At 42.2% G+C, this 21,767-nt stretch overlaps 1 long non-coding RNA gene across 2 annotated transcripts in view; it reads right to left on the minus strand.

Moving 5' to 3' along the window:
- Positions 1-873: 873 nt before the first annotated feature.
- The window catches only part of LOC146801676 (uncharacterized), a 522,872-nt gene continuing 501,978 nt past the window's right edge, over positions 874-21,767 (minus strand). Inside the window, exons 3-6 of one of the 2 annotated variants that reach the window (XR_014967638.1) lie at positions 12,067-12,094; positions 11,444-11,479; positions 6,057-6,135; positions 874-968 (exon numbers count right to left, since the gene is read on the minus strand). This is a non-coding gene — a long non-coding RNA (uncharacterized LOC146801676). Of the gene's footprint in view, positions 969-6,056; positions 6,136-11,443; positions 11,480-12,066; positions 12,114-21,767 lie in introns of both variants that reach the window. The other variant, XR_014967640.1, reaches the window with a different exon arrangement.

The following is a 21,767-nucleotide window of genomic DNA, read 5'->3' on the forward strand; positions in this document are numbered from 1 at the left end:
TATTACTGGACAGTAGGGGTTTTCTGTGCTCTGTATAATAGCGAGCAATGTGTCTTTCTTTTCATATTGATACATATGATGATGAAGAGTACGAAGGGGGAAGAAAATGTAAAATTGGTTATGGCAACCTGCATAAAATAAATGTTGTTTTGTCAGTTGTCATGAACTGGCTTATTTTCCATTGTTGTATGATTTTAAGTTTTTGTGAGTTGCTGTAATACTGAATAATGTAATATTGGTTGAGAAGATGATGGCCTAGTAATCTAAAATCTAGAGTTAAATCTTTCAAGAAACATTGGTAGTGCTGTTATTGAACATTATGAAACGGACCGACTATACACTCTATTAGCATATGTGCAAATAAATGTGGCTTTTCTGGTATCCAAATGTAATTTTTTTGATCACCAAAAATAAATATGAGTTGATGGTTTTGCAAGCATGGGGTCTACATGACATTGACGTTTGTCTGCTATTGTCAGTGCTTTGGCTATTTCGCACAAGCTTTTATGAAAACGAGCCATACACATGTACACTTTCATTTACTAGGCATTGGAATTTTTTTGCTCACTAGATGCTTCATAGTGCACACCTAGAAGATTAATTCTGAACGATTTCCTTGTATATTTGATCTTGCGTCAATGTGATGCTTTGCATAGAGTACACAGTACACTGCATATTGGTCTCATGTTGATGCATGCATAATGGCACCAACCTAAAATAAAAGAATGTGATTGAAACACAAAAGCATCAAATATGATTAAATAATTAGATGCAAGGTAATCAACAAGGTGTATTTTGATGCGTCTTCGGAAACTTTGATAAATCTTGTGATTCCATCTATCCAACACAAAAGAACACAAAACACATTCAGGATAGAGCTCAACATGATTTATTATTTATTTCGCCAGCCAATTAATTCAATAAAAGCTGTTAGAGACTGACAGCCTCATTGAGTTTCCATTTCAAATCTGTGGATAAAAAAAACAATAATAATAATTAGCCGGTAATAACAGGCCATCATGTTCCTGAAACAAAACATATTAGGGGTAGCAGAAAAAGGTGTTTTGGTCTCTGCAAATCTTGTGGTGGGCACTATTTGAGGTGAGGGTGTAGTTTAACTGTTGAATTATGTACTTTTGGGTCAAATCTTTTAATTATCATTTTCAGAAAATACAAACAGCCTGCACCGACCATCAGGAGCCACAAAATGTCCAGTATATTGCTTCAGTACTTAAGGGTTGATGGAACTCGTGGATTTTCACTTAGTGTAATTCCACAGAGTTACACAAAAACTTTGCAAATTTCTGCGGAGTTCCACCAACGTGTGAAAAAAATGCATGTTGCGCTGCTTGCGATGCGAATTAACACCAATACCGCTTTCAATGCTGAAATATCTGTGACAATACCAATGTGTGCTGTGCAAGAGCATGTAGCCAGTCGACTTGAGATTTCTGCCTCTTGATTTGCAAATCTACCTGAGAAGCCGCCCTCTGACCCCTGCCACTCCCATGACCGCTCGTGTTAAAAATCACACTGGAAGGCTTGCTAGTGACAGGTAATCATGCTTGGGAATTCCAAATGTCGTTCATGCATGCCACCTCGCTAGCTGGAGCCTCACATTGTTCCTGTTGTTATCGCATTGCTCGTAATAGGAAAAAATTATGCCATGTGGCGATTGGTAGAATTTGCCCAGAACTCTGTGGAGATGGCAAATTGCTCTAATTCTGCAAGTGTAAATACAAATTCTGGCCTGGCCTAGTATGAATATGGTTAACATCAACATATTCTGAATAACAATAATATCCACCCTTAAGTCATCCCCAAAGATGTCCCCATTCCATCGCCATCCCATGAAATGTCCTTGACTGCACTTATCCCATCTAGATCATAACTTCTCCACCCACTCTTCTTTTATGCATTTCTACTAACTTCCCAAAGTTGGGCTTCACTCATCAATTCCATTGTTCTGATCCAGTGATTCTAAGCACCCTCACGTACCTTGGACAAGTGATCTCCTTCAGTTTGGTTGCCAAAATACCAGACATATTCACCTCATTTTTGCCTAGAATGGCTTGTGAGGCAGTAACAGTTATTTTTAAAGTATATTGAATTATAACTAACTGCTGTTATGCTCATCTCTAAATTAGCCAGACAGCCCCTCAATTTGCCAGATTGTCACAAGGGCCAGTGTTGACAACTTAGTGCTGGTTCCGAGCAGCAGAAACCACAGGCTCAAATTAGGCACTGGATATATTCCGGCTGGAATGTAGTTCCAATTTACTGCTATCTTTATGAGGGTTTCTTCATTGCTTCTCTGGGTGCACTAGCTGCTAACCTGGTGAAAATGTCCTTCCATTCTCTGCCAGTCAGTTATTACCCCAATTCCTGTTCTCAGCACTTCTATCCTGCATTTCATGAATTGACTGAATCATATTTATACATCTTGTACAAACCTTGTTTTGCATCATCCTTAGCAAGTATCCATCTCTCAAATTGAGTCAACCATTGTATTATAAATTTAGTTGTTAATTGCACTTGTAGGTATAGTGACTGATGTCTGGATTTATTTATGTACATTACTTAAACAGTGAATTGCAGGGTTGATGGTCTGTTGGGTGTCTGGATCATATGAGTTATAGCAGATAAAGTTAAGTCAAGTTACAAGGCAGAGTTCTGCCACTTTTGGATTCTATTCATGAACAGTCTTGGTGGAGCATTTGTGGAATGGGTTTGGCTCAATCTCTCCTGGTGCTGTCTGAACAAATGTCAAAGGCTTCCTTGCAAAGGGCAGTTTTCAGGGGATTCTTGAATGCATGTATGTGAATTTACATAACACAAAACTAGCAACAAACCAATAGAGAGAAATATGAAGAACGGGGATCAGTAGATCAATTAGAGAGTGGGTTGATTGGATAGAGGCAGGCTAACAGGTGAGCTCTGCGGGTAGGTGTCTAAGTGTTGGTGATAGGAGAAATAGAGGATGTGGCAGGCGAAGCTACTTCGGCTACGGTTTAAAGAAACAGAGTTGTCAATAATATGGTAGGCAGTGTAGTAGATTCAGCTGGATGCACATTGTAATTGAGAATAGTAGGTCCCTTAACATTACAGTTTTTCCTCTGCATGTTTTGTTCTTGAATCTGAAATGAATGGTTAATTTAGAATTCCCAAACCATGGTCTTGGATGCAAACAGCCTGTCATCCTTTACAAGAGTCATGACATCTAATATGGATTTGACCATTTAGAGTTTAGTGGATAGGGTACCCTGCCACAAAGGTGGTGGTGTACCCTGTACATCAAACTGACTGTCTGTCCTCTCTATTTAGAGTTGGATCAATAGCCAAAATAAGGCCAATGAAGGTCTCCCTGGTGAAAAACCTTAGACCAATAATCCAACGGATATCCGGCCATTGTTCTAAATATCTCAGACTATTCGTGCTATTGAGAGCAAGCAATCTTGCACATTCATTTCCGTGTTTGTGATCACCAGGAATTGCCTGGTGGCCCCAACAGAATTTTTTTTAAATTAACCCCATACCCTGGGAGAAAATTCCCAGAGTGTTTGGGCTATTAGTCTTTTGTTTTTCAAATACAAACTCCCTCTTTGGGAGTTCGTTTTAGAAAAAAAGGTAGCTGAGTGGCCAGCTGAAATATGGCGTCTGCTCAGCAGATTTACAATGTCTTCAAAGTGGCCATCATAGTGGCAGTGGCACCTCTGTGTGCACTGAGGTCTGCACCAGGCAAGGAGAGATCTCTAAATATAGCTGGCGGTATTCTGCCAGATTGGATCAATGTATGACCTCCACCCTGCTGGTAGATGGCAGGCAACCCATCATAACTCCTAATAACCCCCAAAGAATGGGCCACTTAAAAAACAATACAAACCTCTAGAGGTTTCTGAACCAAGTAGTCAGACTCTGCTTGAACTAGAAGAAGTTAGATAATAACACTCTGCTTTAAATGCTCCCCAAATTTGCTGATATTTATTTCACTTTTTCATTGCCCCCCTCGAACACTATATTTTATCTTTTTCCATAAAGGCAATATCAGAGACTTAACGTTGTTGTTTATTTATATGCTAAGGAGCACCATTCTTGAAATATTATTTGAAAGTTGAAACTAATCAAGGCAACTACCATTTGTTTTTGAAAAGCAAAGGTGCTGATCATGTTAGACACTAATTTTTCCTTGTCTTTTCGGTGGGGGTGTATCTTCCAGCTCTTGTGATCCTGGGAAACAACACATGTTGCCAATGGAACAGTTTGAACCATCGAGAGCATATTTGATCAGTGAGGTGGCTATGGTACTGGTGAATTGTTAACATGCTTCTGATAGTAAGAATTAAATCCATTTAAGGAGAATGTCTGACATTTATGAGCATTTCTTTCACCACTTCAGAAGAAGCTCATTGCCCACTGTGTCATAGGCAGCCGAAAGGTCATGAAAGATTAAAAGGTCAGGTTGTCATCTAATAAGAGACACAAAGAGATCACCTCTGATGTCAGTTAAAGCAGAATTTGTGCATGTAAAAGGTCACAATTTTGACTGACAATCTTGGAGTAAGCTCTTAATTTCATTAAATTAAAGTTTTTATTTTCCACTTAGTCCCAGAACTGGTGGATGCCCTTGCCTTACAAGACTGCACTCAGGAATAGGATTTGGTATCTAAGATCATTTTTTAATCAGCTGTTGGTTTCTTCAGCAACCGATGTGTTTGTTTGTGATGCACTATGTCCTGCTAGAGAGATGGAGTCATTGATCCCAATGTAGCTAAAGTGTTGTTGTGTTCTTTAATGAACCTGCTATGTACTGTGTGAAGAGGGAGTAGAGGTTGTTATTTTTACAAAGCCTCAGTGGTACAAACTATTGGCTGTCTTAACAAGAACTATTACTTTCTTCTGATGGACTACTGTTTCAACTGTTTTAGTAATGTTGGTGTACGGAGTGTATAAAAGCTGATTCACAGCTGATCCACACTTCTTTCTGGTGGAATCATGGATCAGAATTGTTTGAAGAACTTCCAGAGCTAAAGCTGTGATAGCTTCTTCAGCTTATTTAATGGCATTGGGCCTAAGTGCTTCAGGGCTGAGGTGTTTGAGTGTTGAGTGCAGAGACTGATTGATTGTGTTTTATTTTATCAATACATTCTCTCACCAAGAGGTGATTTTTTGAGTGGAAACCAGATGGTTGAGTCCTATATTTGCCCAATATCACTTGCCTGCAGTGAGGAATATCCATAAAGAAGATTACGCTGCTGTTCATTAGATCAGAGAATGGTTTAACAAACCTCAGCTAGTGATGCTGTTAGGGAAGGTTGCGGTATGTGAGGAAATTCATCTCATATTGTAAAGTTATCCAACATTTTGCCCTTTATGTACCTTGTGTTTGGAAATCCTTGGAGAACTTAAACTTGCAAAGTTGACACTGTTCCCATTCTCTCTGCCTAAAGGTGTACCATTTAATTATGTTTTTTACAGGTTTCTACACAGCCTATGACATCCTTGTGCTATTTTAAAGGATCAGAGTTGGAAATTGATTTTTCCTCCTGCACTTTTAATATTTGCTGCATATAGCAGCATGAGTTACCACAGCAAAATCTACGGGTTCTTAGTTAATAAATCTCTAATTCACTTCATAGAAGTATTCATTCTGGTCTTCATGGTGGTGGCAGCTCTCTCCCTAACAATTTAAAGAGTAGTTTTGGAAAAAAAGCTTAATGTAGTTTTGTGGGGTTTAACTGCTCAATTATAATGTTCACATATTGCTGTAATTAAATCAACTACACCATCCAAAACTATGTCCTGTTTCGAACAGCAGCAGCCATACGTGAATGGAACTTTTGGCCCTTCACAGGATGGTCTGCATATTTACCCCAGGTAGTGACCTCCTTGTAGTCAGTGAGATCAAAGTGATCCTGCTGCTCCAACCTCAAAATGAGGGGGTCCCATTGCTCTGACCACAAAATGGGTTCATTTAGAAGGTAAAGTGGCATCATTAAGCATCTATGATATGATTACTTTTACCTACTTCAGGCTCTATTGTGCTACACCTTGCTTACCATGCTGGAATGAGTGATCCAATAATCGTCCCTTTTAGAGTTGCAGAGAACGAAGGAGTCCAAGCTCTTGTGTGTCTTGCTGTACACAGAAAAAGGAGATTTGAATATGTTAGCTCATGTTTTGTAGCAGTTGTACAAAGCTTATAAAGTGCAACTAAGTCATAGAATTATCAAGTAGAGCTACCTACACAGACAAACTCTCTAAAAATAGCACCTGGCAATGTAATGTTATAAAAAAAGAGCCAAACATACTGTAATAGAAATGCATTTAAATTTCTCATGAAATGACAAAATTAAAATTCAACAATCTAAAATCAATGTAAATTATATTGAATATATGCTCGAAGTGTACCTTATGCGAGAACAAACAACTCAGTGTGAAGCATCTAAACACACACAATAATTCAGAGCAAGATACACACTAATGTAAATAAAAAACAACAGGTGCAAATAGTGTTTGACTCGGAGTACATAAAAGCAGATTTGAAATGAGTACAAATTGCACTCACCCCTGTATTTGAGCACCCTGTTACCATCAGTTCTTACCCAGGCCCTCATTATGAGTGGTCAATTAATGCTCCTTTGTTAGGATTTGGATGAGTGTGTGCTCCATTAGGGATGGAGGGCCCATGAGACCAAGACAATTTTATGCCAATACTAAAGATGAATTTTAAAGGTCAATTTACGTTACTTAGCCAGTCATTAAGAGTAGGCAGAGTGTGCGGAAACTATATTAGATTTATGCTCATTTTCATTTTCACCCCTCCAAATTCGCAGTTAGGCAACCTTATTTAGAGGTGGAGGATAGTTTCTACTAGTAGAGCCTTAGGGGCATATTTATTAAAGCGTTGCTCAACCCTTCCGCCACACTATGGGGCGCAAGAGCTACACAACTCAAATTAGATCTATCAATCTGTGCAAGGCCACCTTTCATGGCTCTGCATGGCATGATAAATCCAGAGTCTTACAACACATCGTTACGCTACCCTGCCTCAGGGTGCCAATCTATGGGTGGAGTGTGGATGTTCCCATGCTTCCACTCATAGATTTTGGTGCATTTCCATATTTACCGATACTGGTAAACCTGGGAAGGCATTGAAATGTTACACATCCCCATTTGAAGTGTTATGATAAAAAATATCTTTATTCCTTCTTGTTTATTCCTCTTTCTCTGTGTGCTGCTTTCTGCAGCACACACAAAAACGGGGAAATGCCTCAGGGGACATCATGAATAGAACCACTCACGCACTCACTCATGCCCCAATAGAGCCTCTCTTATTACCACAGAAACACACATACAACCACTCACATACTCATTCACAGTCTCATACCAGTTTTGATATACCCACTCACTCCTCCATAGAGGTACTCACACCCACACACTCACTAGTACAGCCATTCACACAACCATTCACTCATCCATACTGCCACTCATATGAGTCACTCACACGAACAGTCACTCACATAGCCACTCGCTCACACATACAACTACTCACACACCCACTAATTTACACACACAGTCACTCACTCATCCATACAGCCACTCACTCTTACAAGCACTCACACACCCACATAATCACTTACACACCCATTCACACCTCCATACAAGCACTCACACATCAGCTCACTCACCCATACAGCCATTCACACACCCACTCACTCATCCATACAGCCATTTACACACCCAGTTGTGAATGCTGCGACAAGGCTCATTAGGACCTCTTCTGTTGTAATCATGTACTTCTTTTCAGATTCTTGTATCTCTTTCGCCTAGAGAGTGTGAAGTTTTACACTCACGCAGAATTCTTATTATCTTGTCTATCTCTAGTATATAGAGCTGAATTATTATTGTTAATTATATCGTTGCTGTCATTACCTCTATGGGTGCTGGCAGTGAAAATTGATATGGTTTTATTGGTTAAGTTATATGTAACTCCATTTCATTCATTTACCACGGTCTTGCTCAAAGTTTAATGTCTTCAAGTACTGTTCTATTAGGCAAACATGAGATAAAATCCTATAAAAATCCAGGTATCTGATCGTTAATTCAAAGGGCTTCACAATGAGAACTATGAAGCTAGAAGCTGATCCGGTTTGCAGCATCAACTATCCTCAGTCGGAGCTGTTCGATGAGCCGAGAACTGCTGATCATTCTTATGAAAGAGGTGTGATTCAGAATGGCAGTGAAACCCATCTTAGGAAACTTGGGGGCATATTTACAATGAAGCGGCGGAGCACGGAGTTAGCCTCCTTGGCTTAACGCTGCACTCTGCCACTTCAGAAACAATATGGCGCAGCCCTGCATTTCCCCCTGTGCTGGTGCTAAATTTAGCAGCCTAGCGCCAACGCAAGCACCCATGCACCATAGTGCAAGGATGTCTGCGTTGAGTGGGAGATTGTTAATGTGCATGAAGGCCTCCCTTCCTGCACATAAACAATCAATAAATGGTGTTTTATAAATTGTATGTGTGCTGCGTAATGCTGCACACATAGAAGTTGCAAAAGGTCTTTTTTTTAAAATGTTTATGTGCAGAAAAGGTCATCTTCCTGCACATAAACAATCAATGGCCTTTTGCTGTTTCTATGTATGCAACATAAAGCAGCACACATGAAAACAGCAAAAACTAGGATACATTTATCCTCCTTTTGCCTATTTAAGACCAGGTTTTCCCTGGTCTTAGTTTTGGTGCTGCCTCCTATTTACACACCCTTGTAAATAGGGGTCAGCATCAAAATCAATGGGTGTTGCAGTGGAATGCCCCCCGCAACACACATTGCTATCCCCTTCCACGCCAAGTACAGCTTGAAAGGGTGCCTTATTGTACAAGGCAGCCTTAAGCCACATTAAGTGGCTTAACGCTGCCTTGTAAATAAGGCAAAGCCCCTATCGTCACCGCAGTGTCACTAAAAGTGACGTTGTAAATATGCCCCTTGATTTATAAGCTATTTAATGCTAATGTTTAGCATAGCCCTTAGAAGCAGCGATAGGGTGTTAGGATGCTAGGAACTTGCTAGCCATGTTAGGAATGTTCATATATTTATTTGCTGGCTATGGCATATACACCTGCATTCTTGTTCTCTCTCTGCTTGGTTACTGTTAATGCTTGATGCACTAGACTTGAGTTTTAGAACATTTTAAATGTTCATCTTCTGTATGTTGGTGCTATTATTGAGGGTTTGTAATTGCACTGCGTCCCTGAACTCATCTAGTGGGACTGAACGTGACCAGGAAACACCTCCTACACAGTACTGCTCAGTGAGTGGACTTGAATATAGACTGCAGTCCAGCTGGATTTCTAATTCATAATGCTGCATTGAACTGAACCCTTGCACCAGGGGTTGGAAATTTGACCTTTGCTGCTTTATTGTGGCAACAGATCATGACACAGTCCAGTCCAAACTGCAAAGTCAGGTCCTCAAGCAGCCCAATGTTATGGTTTGTATACTTGTTAAGTTCTAAGTGGAACGTGGAAGGGCACACTGTTAGTGAGTGACATGGTTTGGTTTCAATGCCTGAGCATTCTGTTGGAGGACAGTTTGCTGTGGTCGAGGAATTGGACAGACCTCTTTCCTGTGCATGTGGAGCTTACTCATCATTTAAGAAGCTGCTCTTACATTCCTGTTGGCTGTTTCATGCACTCAGGAGAGGCACACTGCACCAAGAGCGGTTTAGGCCTGATGAATATCATCAGTCGGTGCAGCTTGGATTCAATGGCAAGTGAGGAAGGGATATCTGAGCATATGGATTCTTACGATCACTTGTCTGCTCTGCATGCTCTGTCGTTCTGTACTGTGTAATCATGTGCAACCAGAGTACTCAAGGTCTCCGCGAGATGGTCAAAGCGGCCTGTGTAAACAGGATAGTGTCAGAATACTGGGAATATATAAAAGAATGAAAGGCAATAGTCTGCAATGACAGCAACCCTTGGACTGGAAGGAAAAGAAAGATTAAAGCCGAAAGTTAAAGAAGGAGGAATAGAACTGAAGGAAGGAAGAACTTTTCTATTACAGGACTGGGAGGATGGCAGAGAGATACTACAAGAGTGGGAGGAGACTGACAAGGGCGTGGAATAACGAGAGATAGAGAAGGTGATGTGAAGATGAGAAAGAGCCGATCTAGCGGGAAGTGTGGAAACAAGTGACTCGGAAAGACAGTACCTGATTTCTTTGACCGGGACCCTGACGAGAAATCAAGAGATAAATTGGTGAGGGGATCGTGTTAAGGAGTCCACAGATATAGCGGGATTGGAGCAGGGTTGGATTGGGATAAAAATTGGCCTGGGCACGCAACCAAAATGTGGCCCTCATTATGTATATTGCCTTTCCTCAAAACACTGCCTCGAAGTTTTATAAAAAGAGGGTGTGCGGGGGAGGGGGGGGGGGTCTCTGACAGAGGCATTTTTTCTTAACTTTAATTGGCTAAAATAAATGCACATTTTGGTTCACACTAATCAGACACCTGGAAAGAAGTGAGGCCACCTGCTCAGGTCCCCTGGCCTGCTCAATATACATACATAAATGGGCCGGCCCAGCAAGAGAAAGAAGGGGAGTGACACATCTGCCCGTTGATAAAAGGGAGGTAAAGGGCACCCATCTGCCTCCAGAAAGGCCACTCAGGCACCCACTAGGCCGCTGGCGGCATCTGAACAACACAGACACCTCTCAACTCGCATTCCGCCCACAGGCTGCCCAAAAAAGCAGCCCACAGCTGGAATTCGGATACTGGCCCATGGCTGCCTTACCAATTCAATGCTGGACTGGAGACCTCCAGGCTGAGAGAATCTTACAGAGATGCGCATGCCAAACTTGCAGCAGTCAGGGAAACAGAACTGGGAGGAGCGGGAACTAGCGGGAGAAGCACTCGATTCCGCCGCGCTCCAGGAGGGGCGTGGCCGAGCCAGGAGCATGATCACAACTTCGTATGGCTAGGGTAGAGGCGGCCAGACTGGGCAGTGGTGTGGGGAAGGCTGAGTAAGTAAAGTACAGACTGATACGTCACAATGACAGAAGAGCGACGATTATTATATACTTTTTTGGTGCGCCAATATTTGGTTTTCTTCTTTCTTTCCTTTGAAATTAGTTTGAGTTTCATGTTTAGTACGAGGCAAGGGGAAAGATAGAATTATACTGGCCAAAGGATTTATATACATATATTTTTCTTTTAAGCAAAACGTTCTGAAACATAATTAAAATCAATTCGTAGTAAGGAAAGACCTGTCAGGCAGGGCAGGACAAAGGAAACAATAAAGGACTAGAGAGTAAAGACCAGTCTTTCTGAAAGTGACAGAGGACTAGATAATGCTTACTGAGGAATTGTTGGAGTGAAATACAAGATAGAAGAAAGAGTGGAGAGGAACAATTTATTTACCCCAGGATACAATACGTACCTCTGGCTCTCTCTCCTCGGCTGCCAGCAGGTTAGCCTGAAAAGAGGAAGAGCGAGAAGAAGACATAACAATGGTTTTGCGCTACGACAACTAAATCAATGACAATACCGAATGATAAACAAACTTCGATGTACTATAAACTACTTCCCCTATAACTATTACATTGTAAAGAATAACCAAGCAGAATAAAAGAGAGTTCACTTATACTTACACAGTCCAGACTCTGACTAAAGACTGTACAACCTGACCGATGGATTGGATCCAATAACTGTGAATGTTCTCCTCAAATTATTTCCTTCCTAAAATATGATTTCAGTGCTGCCCCCCCTTCCTGTATGAAGAGCTGTGTACATTGCCAATGAATGTTGGCTCTCAAGATTGCATGGGTTCTGTCAATGCTTATTAGATGTGAGTGTGATGAAGATCTTACAAGAATTCTCAGGATCTTGACATGACCACCTGACGTGGCAGCCATCCGTGCACCCGTGTGGTACAATTGCTACCCCCAACCACAAGGCCTGGCCTGGCTTCATTGGTCAATGGGCGCAGTCTGGTGCACTCCTCTCTCTGCCCTCATTGGGACCCTCGTTGACAAGCAAGACTGCAAAACCTGCAATACATACCCGCAATTCTGAAGCACGACTCTCACCCAGCCTTGACTCCCGAGTTTCTGCAGGAGAAAAAGAAAAGACAGAGTTTGACCAATACACTCTCTCCTGGTACCGACAACGAAAGAATTACGTGAGTGTTCGTGCAGTAATCCAACAGAAGCACATACTTATGTTTAAAGGCTACTACCTGATTTTATTGCTAAAAGTAAACTTCGAAGGTACTTGGTTTAATGTCTCATTTTGTAACCGTGATGAAAATGGTTCACAGAAGGAGTAAACGCTCAAGGACGATACAAAAAACCAAACTAAGGGGCAGATTTATGAGCCCCTTGCGCCACTTTTGTGCCGCTGTTGCGTAACTTCTGTGACGTAGAGGCGTCGTAAACCATGCGCCACATTGCACCCTATTTGCAACGTGACGCATCTAGGGAGATGCATCATGTTGTAAAGCCCTGCTCTACATGAAACCTGCATCAGGTTTCACGTGGGCGTTCTGGCGCGGGGTGAAGGGTTCTGGCGCAGTAAAGCCTCGGTAAAGTGCCTGAGTGAAATCTACAAAATTCCACTCAGTCACTTTTCTGACACCGCTGCGTGAAAACATTGCGCCTGCTTGAAGCAGGCCTAATGCGTGACGCACCACATTATGTATGGGCAGGCCATGAGAATTGCTGGAGTTGCGTCGAGCATACGACACGACTCCAGCAATGCGCCACCCGTCTGACGGGAGATGCGCCACACATCTCTTTATCCTTGCGCCACGATGCATGGCATAGTAAATGCGGCGCATCTGTGGTGGCGCAAGGGTAAACTTGCGTGACGCATCTTACCTGGCGCATCCCTGCCGATTTGCAGGGATGCGACAGTTGTCATAATGCTGCCCCTAAGTTCTTAGGATTTTCTTGAGATGGGATAAAGTCAACCTAACCTGGAACCCTGGAATATTAACATGGATAAGCTAAACGTATGCACTGATTGCCAATGGATAAGTCAAACTATTCCTAGAAGAACAGGGCTGTAAAGTTCATGTACCGATATTGTGTCACTATTTACAGCATTACATTTTTGTGCAGCAACTGAGAGAAAGGCTGTCAAGAAGACACCAACCCACTAAGGCAAAGCATTAATAATGGTCGTCAGAAGGTAGACATTTATTCACCAATCACTCTACCCCCATTCACACTTTTCTACTGGGTTTTACATGTACCCTACAGAAAAGTAAAGCCTCGTAAACCAAACGTGTCAGCATGCACAGTCAAGTTACTGGACTATTCAAAAGCACCGGACTATAGGAGCCTTCGAAAGTCCAATGTATGGCAAGTTAAAGTATCCTGCCTTTTGGCTTCGTACTGATACAGGGTACATTTAATCATTTCCTATAAGAAGGGGGGAATCCAGTATGGGAAACGGGGACGTGTGGTGGTGAACAGTAAAAAAAAAAAGGGGGGGGGGGGGGAGTGTGATAGTAGGGAACCTTCCTACCTTTCAGGTGTCCATTATCTTTTGTTCTGAGAAAGTCTTTTGGCTAATTGCAGACAAGTGTTCTTGAGCCTCAACACGGGTTCCCCCGATAAATCCCATGGGTAAGACTGTATATCAGATTCCTCATAGTCCATTTGTACCAGGTTATATGGAGTAGTCCAGGGGCCTCTAAAACACACTCCACAGCTCTAGAAATGTCTCCAGTCGATCATTCAGCCTGGCATCGGGGAGGTCACAGACTGCAGTTTTATACATTTCCTTGAGCCAGGAGTCATAGGATGGACAGATGTTAGTGCACCAGAATCTTAGGATACAGATTGTTGCTGTTGCCAGTGCCATAGTATGCCATCTGTATTGTTGATTGGGGATGTCCGGGCATTGGGTGGAGTCATGAAGAAGAATCATTTGGGTTGTGACCAATATGATTGCACGGGTTTGTGCAATCATATTGGTCACAGATGTCCAATAGTGGGTTAATATAGGGCTTTCCCACGGTAAATGAACAATGTCTCAGTCCAGGGGCCCAAACCACGTACATGTCACTTTTGGAAGCAGTAATGATTGCTGTAGTTGAAAGGGTATCCAATGCCATTGATGAAGTATTTTAAAATAGTTTAATTTTAGTCTGGCTTCCCTGATATGGCCATCATGTGTGGCCTATAGTTTTGCCAATCCTCATCTGAATATTTTATACATGGCCTGTTTGACCACCAGGATTTCAAGGAGGGACTCCTGGTGTGAAGTATTGATAGTCTGTCAGTATTTGATAGAGAACAGACACCACCCCTTTGTGTATAACCAGTTTTTTCAAGTGGTCCAGGACAGGAGAGGCCTGCCAGTATTACTGAGATAGGAGGAGCTAATACTTTCTGTAAACAATGTTGTATTCTCTGGTAGTCCCAGAAATATTGTGAAGGTAGGTTAAATTGAGCCTGTCCTTCAGCAAAGGATTCGCATGTTTGGTCTATAAGCAAGCAGGCTATAGAACAGACACCATTAGTGCTTGGGGCATTCCAGAAGGGCTTTTTACCGTCTATCAGCATGAAGGCCTTACACCAATAGAGACCAGAAAATGAAGTGTGGGATGTACTTTCAGGAGTGTATGAGCTTTTCTCCAGGCATAGGTCAAGGTGGCAAAGCCTGGATGGGAAGAGAGGAGGCAGTCAGGGACACCAGTGTAGAGCATTCTAGGTCCACTTATGCATCCATTCAGGGCCGTTTCCATTGCAACTCATTTCTGGGTATCCAGGGAGGTGTGTAGGATGTAACAGAGGTGCATGAGTTCTGATGCCTGCCAGTAATGTGTGATGCTGGGGAATCTAATGCCACCTTTTACAGTTGATACAGTTTGGCAAGTTTGAAGTTGGCTTTTGCCCAGATTCTCATAGTAAGCTTGTGAGTGAATCATCATTACCCAACATCAGTAGGATAAGGACGAGGAGAAGGTTCATTAAAAAGTGTTAGTTATGTCTAGGTGACACATTCATTTTGATCATTTGGGTCTTGGCCCATAGGGAGAGGCTTGCAGGGCCCAAAAGTGAAAGTTCGCTCTGATGTTCACGTGCAAGGATGTTGGTCAGTTCCGGGGAGATCAGAATACCCAAGTATTTCAGGGTGTCAGGGGTTTATGAAAATGTGATGCCTTCTAAGACCAGTGGTGGGCAGGTGAAGAGTCAAATGCATGCCTTCAAATTTATACCAGTTCACTTTGTATCTCGATATGCTTGAGAAGCTGGCGATCAATTCCATCATGGCATCCGGCAAGAAGGTCGGGTTGAGAAGAGTGACCGGGATGTCATCAGCATTTAATGATATTTTATTAATCCCTCCTGTGGTTGGTATGCTTTGTATTTCTTGCAAGTTTCAAATGGTGATCACCATGGGTTCCTGGGCAAAGATAATCTAGAGGGGATAGCCTATTCTGGAACCCCTTTGAATAGTGAAGGGTGTAAAGATGTAGCCGTGAAAATCCACCCTTACCTTTTGGTGACTGTAAAGTTTATGGACCGAAGCTAAGGACGATGGGCCTATACCTACCTGTTGTAGTATTGTGGTAAATAATTTAATTACCGGGACTTAATTTGATACAGAAAAATAATAAATATAGCTCAGTAAAATAAGAGGCAAAATCCGTGACATTAGAGGTTCGGAATGGGCTTTATTCCAATGGACGATTCGAATCGTTGACTCCAGGTTCCATCACCACGGAGGTTCAGGAAGTGAAGTACATACTTTATTGATAAGTAATTACTTTTATACAATAGGCATTACATTGAAGCAAATGCAGGAGGCGTAACAATTGATGATAGGGATAAAACATACATGCGTAGCAAAAGTGGGCGTAACTGGGTGTAACTAAAGAACGTCATCAGGTATGATGTCATAATAGGGTGGCTCCATGAAAGAATTTCACAATGTCAGCAGAAATACTTGGCAGAAATGCGCGCGCAGCAGCATGACGTATGATTGACGTGCGACTAGGGGGTGAAGGGGATTTGACATTTAACTCTACATGTGGCGACAGATGTCTGGAGGGTCAAGTCAACCTTATCCCAAATCATATCTAACATCCTATGTTTAAAGAACTATGTTATCCAAAAGAGAGGTCTCTTAGAGTAGAATCTTATTCTATACTGACTATACTGACTGTTAGTGCGTGTACAAGCGTCTAAGTGTCTACACTAGATGCGAGGGCAAAAGTCTTCCATAATAATAGGGCTATGAATTACTTGCATAAAGACAGAGAAGCCGGGCCTTTGCTTGGTAGCTGGAAGAATGTTTACTTAAACTACTAGACAGGAATGCGTTGGGCAGGGAGCGGAGCAGATAATTTCGAAGGTGAAATACAGTTTTTGGCAGGCAGCGAGCTGATGTCAGGCACCGTGAGCCGCGCAGAGAATGAGGACAAAGTTCATGGATACAGATGCAGGCTCAGACTGGAGCTCTCAGAGGCAGAAGGCAGGAAAAGCTTGATGGCAGAATCAGGGCCTACTCGCCTGAACTGTAAAATGGCATAAGTGAACCATATAAAGCCGGTGGCCTTTCGTACTTAGGAATGGAATATCCGGCCCATTCATGGCGGATCTGAAAGAGGACATGTTAACGGTGGACGCACATGTATTTGCGTCTTCATAACTGGAACTGGAGGGAACATACATGTACTTGTGATTTATACATGGAACCGTTGGGGTCCAAGATAGGGGACATAACTGATCAGAAAAATCCATATTTCCACATTCCCTCCTTGTCCCCTACTTGCCCGTCAAGAGATATCAATCTTCATTAATCCATCGATCTGTTCATATAGCATCATTTGTTCTTCTTTTTTCTTCTTCCGGGATGCATGAAATCTTGGTGCTGGAATACACGATGTGGCACACAGACCACAGATCGCTGGTCCACATTGTAGACATAAACAGCAACTGAATAGTATGAGAAAGCCAATACCTAGGAAGGATAGGACCTTCCATCCAAAGGTAGATAATACACTCCAAAACCAACCGGACCAAGTCCAGGTGCCTGGATTCTGGTGTATCTGGCTTACAATCTTATGAAGGCGGGTTATGGCTTTATATACAGATGGCGAATTTTCTGGTATGAAAATGCAACAACTTGATCCGATGACCCTACAAGCTCCGCCCCTATCGGCCAGGATGACGTCAAGGACAAGACGATTTTGAAGCACAACAATCCGCATAGCAGACTGCTCTTCTGTTAAATTGCCTAAGGCGGAAATAGTTTCATTCACTACTGCTTCAAGGGTTCTAGTTAATCTACGTATCAGCTTACTATTAGTAACGGTACCTATATAGGGAAAGAGACCTTTATTGAAATCTGTGTATTTTTCCCATGCTGTTTCAGTGTAATCGACTATTGGGAGATCTCTCCTTTCTCTATTGTGTACTAACTGAGTATTACTGTGATAATCAGGAGGAGCTAGGAAAACAGGTGGCAAAAGGAATGCTATATAACAGGTACCATCCCAATCTAGAGGTAGGCGTATATATGCGGTCTGACCACATATAAAATAGGAATGGCGGTAAGCTCTAAATGTCGACTTGCCTTGATCACTAAATTCTATTACAGTGGTGCATCTACTATGGCCCATATGTATGGAACCATTCTTTCTTACACATAATTCACCTTTTACTCGAAATACTGACATGGCGGGCAAAATTGGAGTAGCTTCGGATTCGACATTTAGGATCATAAGATTAAGCGTAAAATTACCTAATCCATATACTTCATTTTCTAGATTAGTTCCTGTTCTTTTGGGAAGTCCCTCCTTGTTGGGGTGGCAGACTTTAAGTAAAACTAAGTTCAAATTTCCCCATACCCAGTTGTCTTGATAAACTGCAGAATTCGAATCTTGGGAATTAATTAAACTAAACCATGCTCCACAGGAGCCGTTGTGTGTGAACGGGTATGGAAAGAGAGGTAGAATTCCTTTATAATTCTGATAGGGAGGGAGTCGGCCACATATCCAACAATTTGTAGCATTGCTAACCTGATGGGAATGATGTAACATACTAATAAAAGTGTTATTGCGCAGCGCAAATCTATATGACAATTCATGCGGAGGTAATTCACTAAAAGAATGTTCAGCAGTAACATTATAAACATGTCTAGAAATAGGATGACATATGTGCAACAATATACTCGCAGTAATTATTAAAAGACTTAAGAAAAACAAAATTAATAACGTCACTGTGCAATGACTACGCAGTGATTTACAGTATGCATGTCGTTTCAACATTTTTCGGGTTTTTTCTCTATTCAGGTCTAAGGGATACATGTCAGAGACAAATTCAACCGCTTCACCTTGGAGAGGACTTAAACAATCAAATTGCCTGACTGGTTAGACCTGAGTTTCAGTTTATATTGTTCGTGATTACTTGATTCAACCAAAGGAAGTTTTGAGTCAATGGGTGAAGACACACAAGGTGTGTCGTTTACATCTGATGGTAGTCCATGAAATTTCTTGATATGACTTGAATGTATCCAGCCTTTTCGACCCTCGATCTTCACGGCTGTCCTCGTCGTTAATAACACGAGCTGAGGCGACCTCCACCTAGGGTCCAGCTGAGACTTCCGATCAAAGTTCCTCACTAAGACCAGGTCTCCTGGAATTACGTCATGGGGTTTCACCTCAGTGTTGTCGGGAAAAGCTGCAGCTACCTGTGAACGACAAGATTGTAGTGCAGACATCAAGGAAGCCAAGTAATCTGTCAGCATATTACAGTCAATATCAGTTATTTTGCGTGGTATAGGCGTCCCCCACATATTTGGTGGTCTACCGAAGATCACTTCATAAGGGGATAGCCCTGTTCGAGAGTGTGCTACCATTCTCATGTAAAAGAGTGCAACTGGTAACGCTACTACCCAGTCGACACCTTTCTCCCTGCATATTTTGGACAATCTAATTTTCAGAGTTTGATTATGTCTTTCCACGAGACCTGCTGCCTCGGGGTGTCGGACACAGTGGAATTTCCACTGATAGCCTAACAAAAGTGAAACGTGTTTCATTAGTTCGGATGAGAACGGCTGGCCGTTATCTGAGTAGACAACACGTGGTAAACCGTACCGTGGGAAAAATTCTCGAACTAACTGTTTGGCAGTAGTCGGGGCAGTGTAATCTGAAACCGGGTATGCCTCTGTCCAACGGGAAAGAGCACAGACAACTACGAGAACATATTTGAATCCTCGACATCGTTCCATCTGGATATAATCCATCTGGAGGATTTCAAAAGGGTGATCAGGAGGCTGAAATCCACCCTGTTCTACGGGAATGCTTTTTCCTGGGTTAAACTGACAACAGATCATACAGGTACGGACTTTTTGTTTAGCTGCTGCTCGTAAATGCTTGTTGAACCAAATGTGTTGAATGCTGTCTAGCATAGCTTTTTCTCCTAGATGCGCTGGACTATGTACAGTGTTAATAACGACTTGGACCATTGAATCAGGAAGGAACCACACAGATTTTTCCTTTGTCATCCATCCTTGATCCGTTTGGATCCCTCCTAATTCAGTCCATTTCTTTATTTCGTCTGGAGTAGCATGTGTCTGTATGTCAATTACGTCAAGAGCGGGATCCTTAACCATCATGCAATGTGTTGGCGTCGGGACTATTGTCTTTGTCATGTCGGATGTTTGAGTTTGAGCAGTCTGTTTAGCTGTTCTGTCAGCTAGATCTTTGCCTTGAGAAATGATATCAGTAACTTTCGTATGAGCTTTACATTTCATAATTGATATTGCAGTGGGTAGATGTATTGCATCTAATAAGGCATGAATGAGGGGTCCGTGCTGAATGTGGGCACCGTGAGAAGTTAAATAACCTCTCTCTCGCCACAGCACGCCGAAGTCATGTACAACTCCGAATGCATAACGTGAATCAGTGTATATGTTGACTTTTTTATTTGTAGCTTGAATACAGGCTTGTGTCAGAGCGATGAGCTCTGCTGCTTGAGCGGACAAGGTATTTATACAATTTGTTTCAATGATTTCAGCGTCTGTTGTGACTGCATAAGCGGCCACTAACTCTCCTGTACCTGTTCTCATACATGAACCATCTACATACAACGTCAGGTCTGGATCTGATAATGGAACGTCTGTTAAATCTTGTCTGGGTTTCGTCGTGATAGTGATAACTTCAATACAATCATGTGCAAGTGGATCTGTTCCATTTACAGGTAACAGTGTGGCAGGATTCAATGTACTACAACGTCTGATTTCTATATGTGGCTGAAACAATGTTAATTCGTAACCGGTGAGTCGTGCTATAGTCAAGTGTTGTGTTTGTGTGCGGTTCAAAAGAACCTCTACTGCATGTGGTACTTGTACTGTCAATGGATGTCCTAATACTATGGCATCGCTTTGTCTGATTGCTAAGGCTGTTGCTGCCACTGATTTTAGGCATGCAGGCAAAGCCTGAGCTACGGGATCTAATGTACTAGAAAAATAGGCACATGGTTTGTGTGATCCTGCTTGTTCCTGTGTGAGTACTGACAAGGCAGTACCTTCGCGTTCTGTAACAAAGAGTGTAAACTGTTTATTGTAACATGGTGTTGCTAGGACAGGTGCTTGACATAAAGCTTTCTTTAAACTTTCAAAAACGTGTGTATGTTCCTGAGTCCAAGGGAGGACAGTCGATGTGGCTGCCTCCTGTGTTGTCAATTGAATGAGTGGTTTTGCTAGAAATGCATACTGAGGGATCCACTGCCTACAATATGAAGTGAGGCCTATGAAAGCCCGCACCTCCTTTTGTGTCTTGGGTATTGGCATATTTGCAATTAGCTGGATGCGATCTGGTGTAAGCTGCCTTCCCTCCTTGGACAGCGAGTGACCAAGGTAAACAACTCGCTGGACACAGAATTGCAGCTTAGAAGGGGACACCTTGTGCCCCTTTTCGGCCAAAAATTGTAATACCGTCAGTGATGCTTTCTCACATTCAGGTTCGTTTCTAGCGGTGATCAGCAGATCATCGACATATTGAAGCAGGGCAGTGTTGACTGGCATGTGAATACTGTCAAGTTCTCGTTTCAGTGCTTGGCTATAGATGCTGGGGCTTTCTGTAAATCCTTGAGGTGCGCGTGTGAATTTAAAGCTACGTCCATTTAAACTAAATCCGAACAAGTATTGGCTTTCCGGATCTATTGGGACGCTGAAAAAGGCATTCTTGAGATCAATTACAGTAAAAAATGTTGCTTCGGAATCAATAGCTGTCAGTAATGACGAGATATCTGGGACCACAGGGAATTGTGGCACAATGCATTTGTTCAATTCGCGCAGATCAATAACCAATCGATATACTGGCGGAGCCTTTGGATCTGTTCGTTTAAGAATCGGAATTATCGGGGAATTACATACATTGGAGTCTGTTTCCACAACCACTCCTTGGACAATGAGCTCGTCAATAATTTGCAGTAAAGCCACTACAGCATCTGGGGGTAACTTGTATTGTCGCATTCGTGGTAGTACCACTCCTGCCTTTAATGTAACCCGATATGGTGTAATATTCATGCAACCCACATCAGTAGGGCCTTGTGCCCATAAATGTGTAGGTAAAGTCTGCAGTCGGGGATCCATGTCTCGAGACACATAGTGACCTTTGAAATCACGTAAAAACAATCTTACTCCTTCCGGAGAACAACATATTAGAGCTCCTAGAGCTTTCAGTGTTTTTATACCTAACAGGTTTTCTGGACATGATTTAGTAAGCAATAAATCTGTAGTTC

The sequence above is a fragment of the Triturus cristatus genome, chromosome 8, assembly GCF_964204655.1.
Source record: "Triturus cristatus chromosome 8, aTriCri1.1, whole genome shotgun sequence".
In the NCBI taxonomy this organism is placed as follows: domain Eukaryota; kingdom Metazoa; phylum Chordata; class Amphibia; order Caudata; family Salamandridae; genus Triturus; species Triturus cristatus.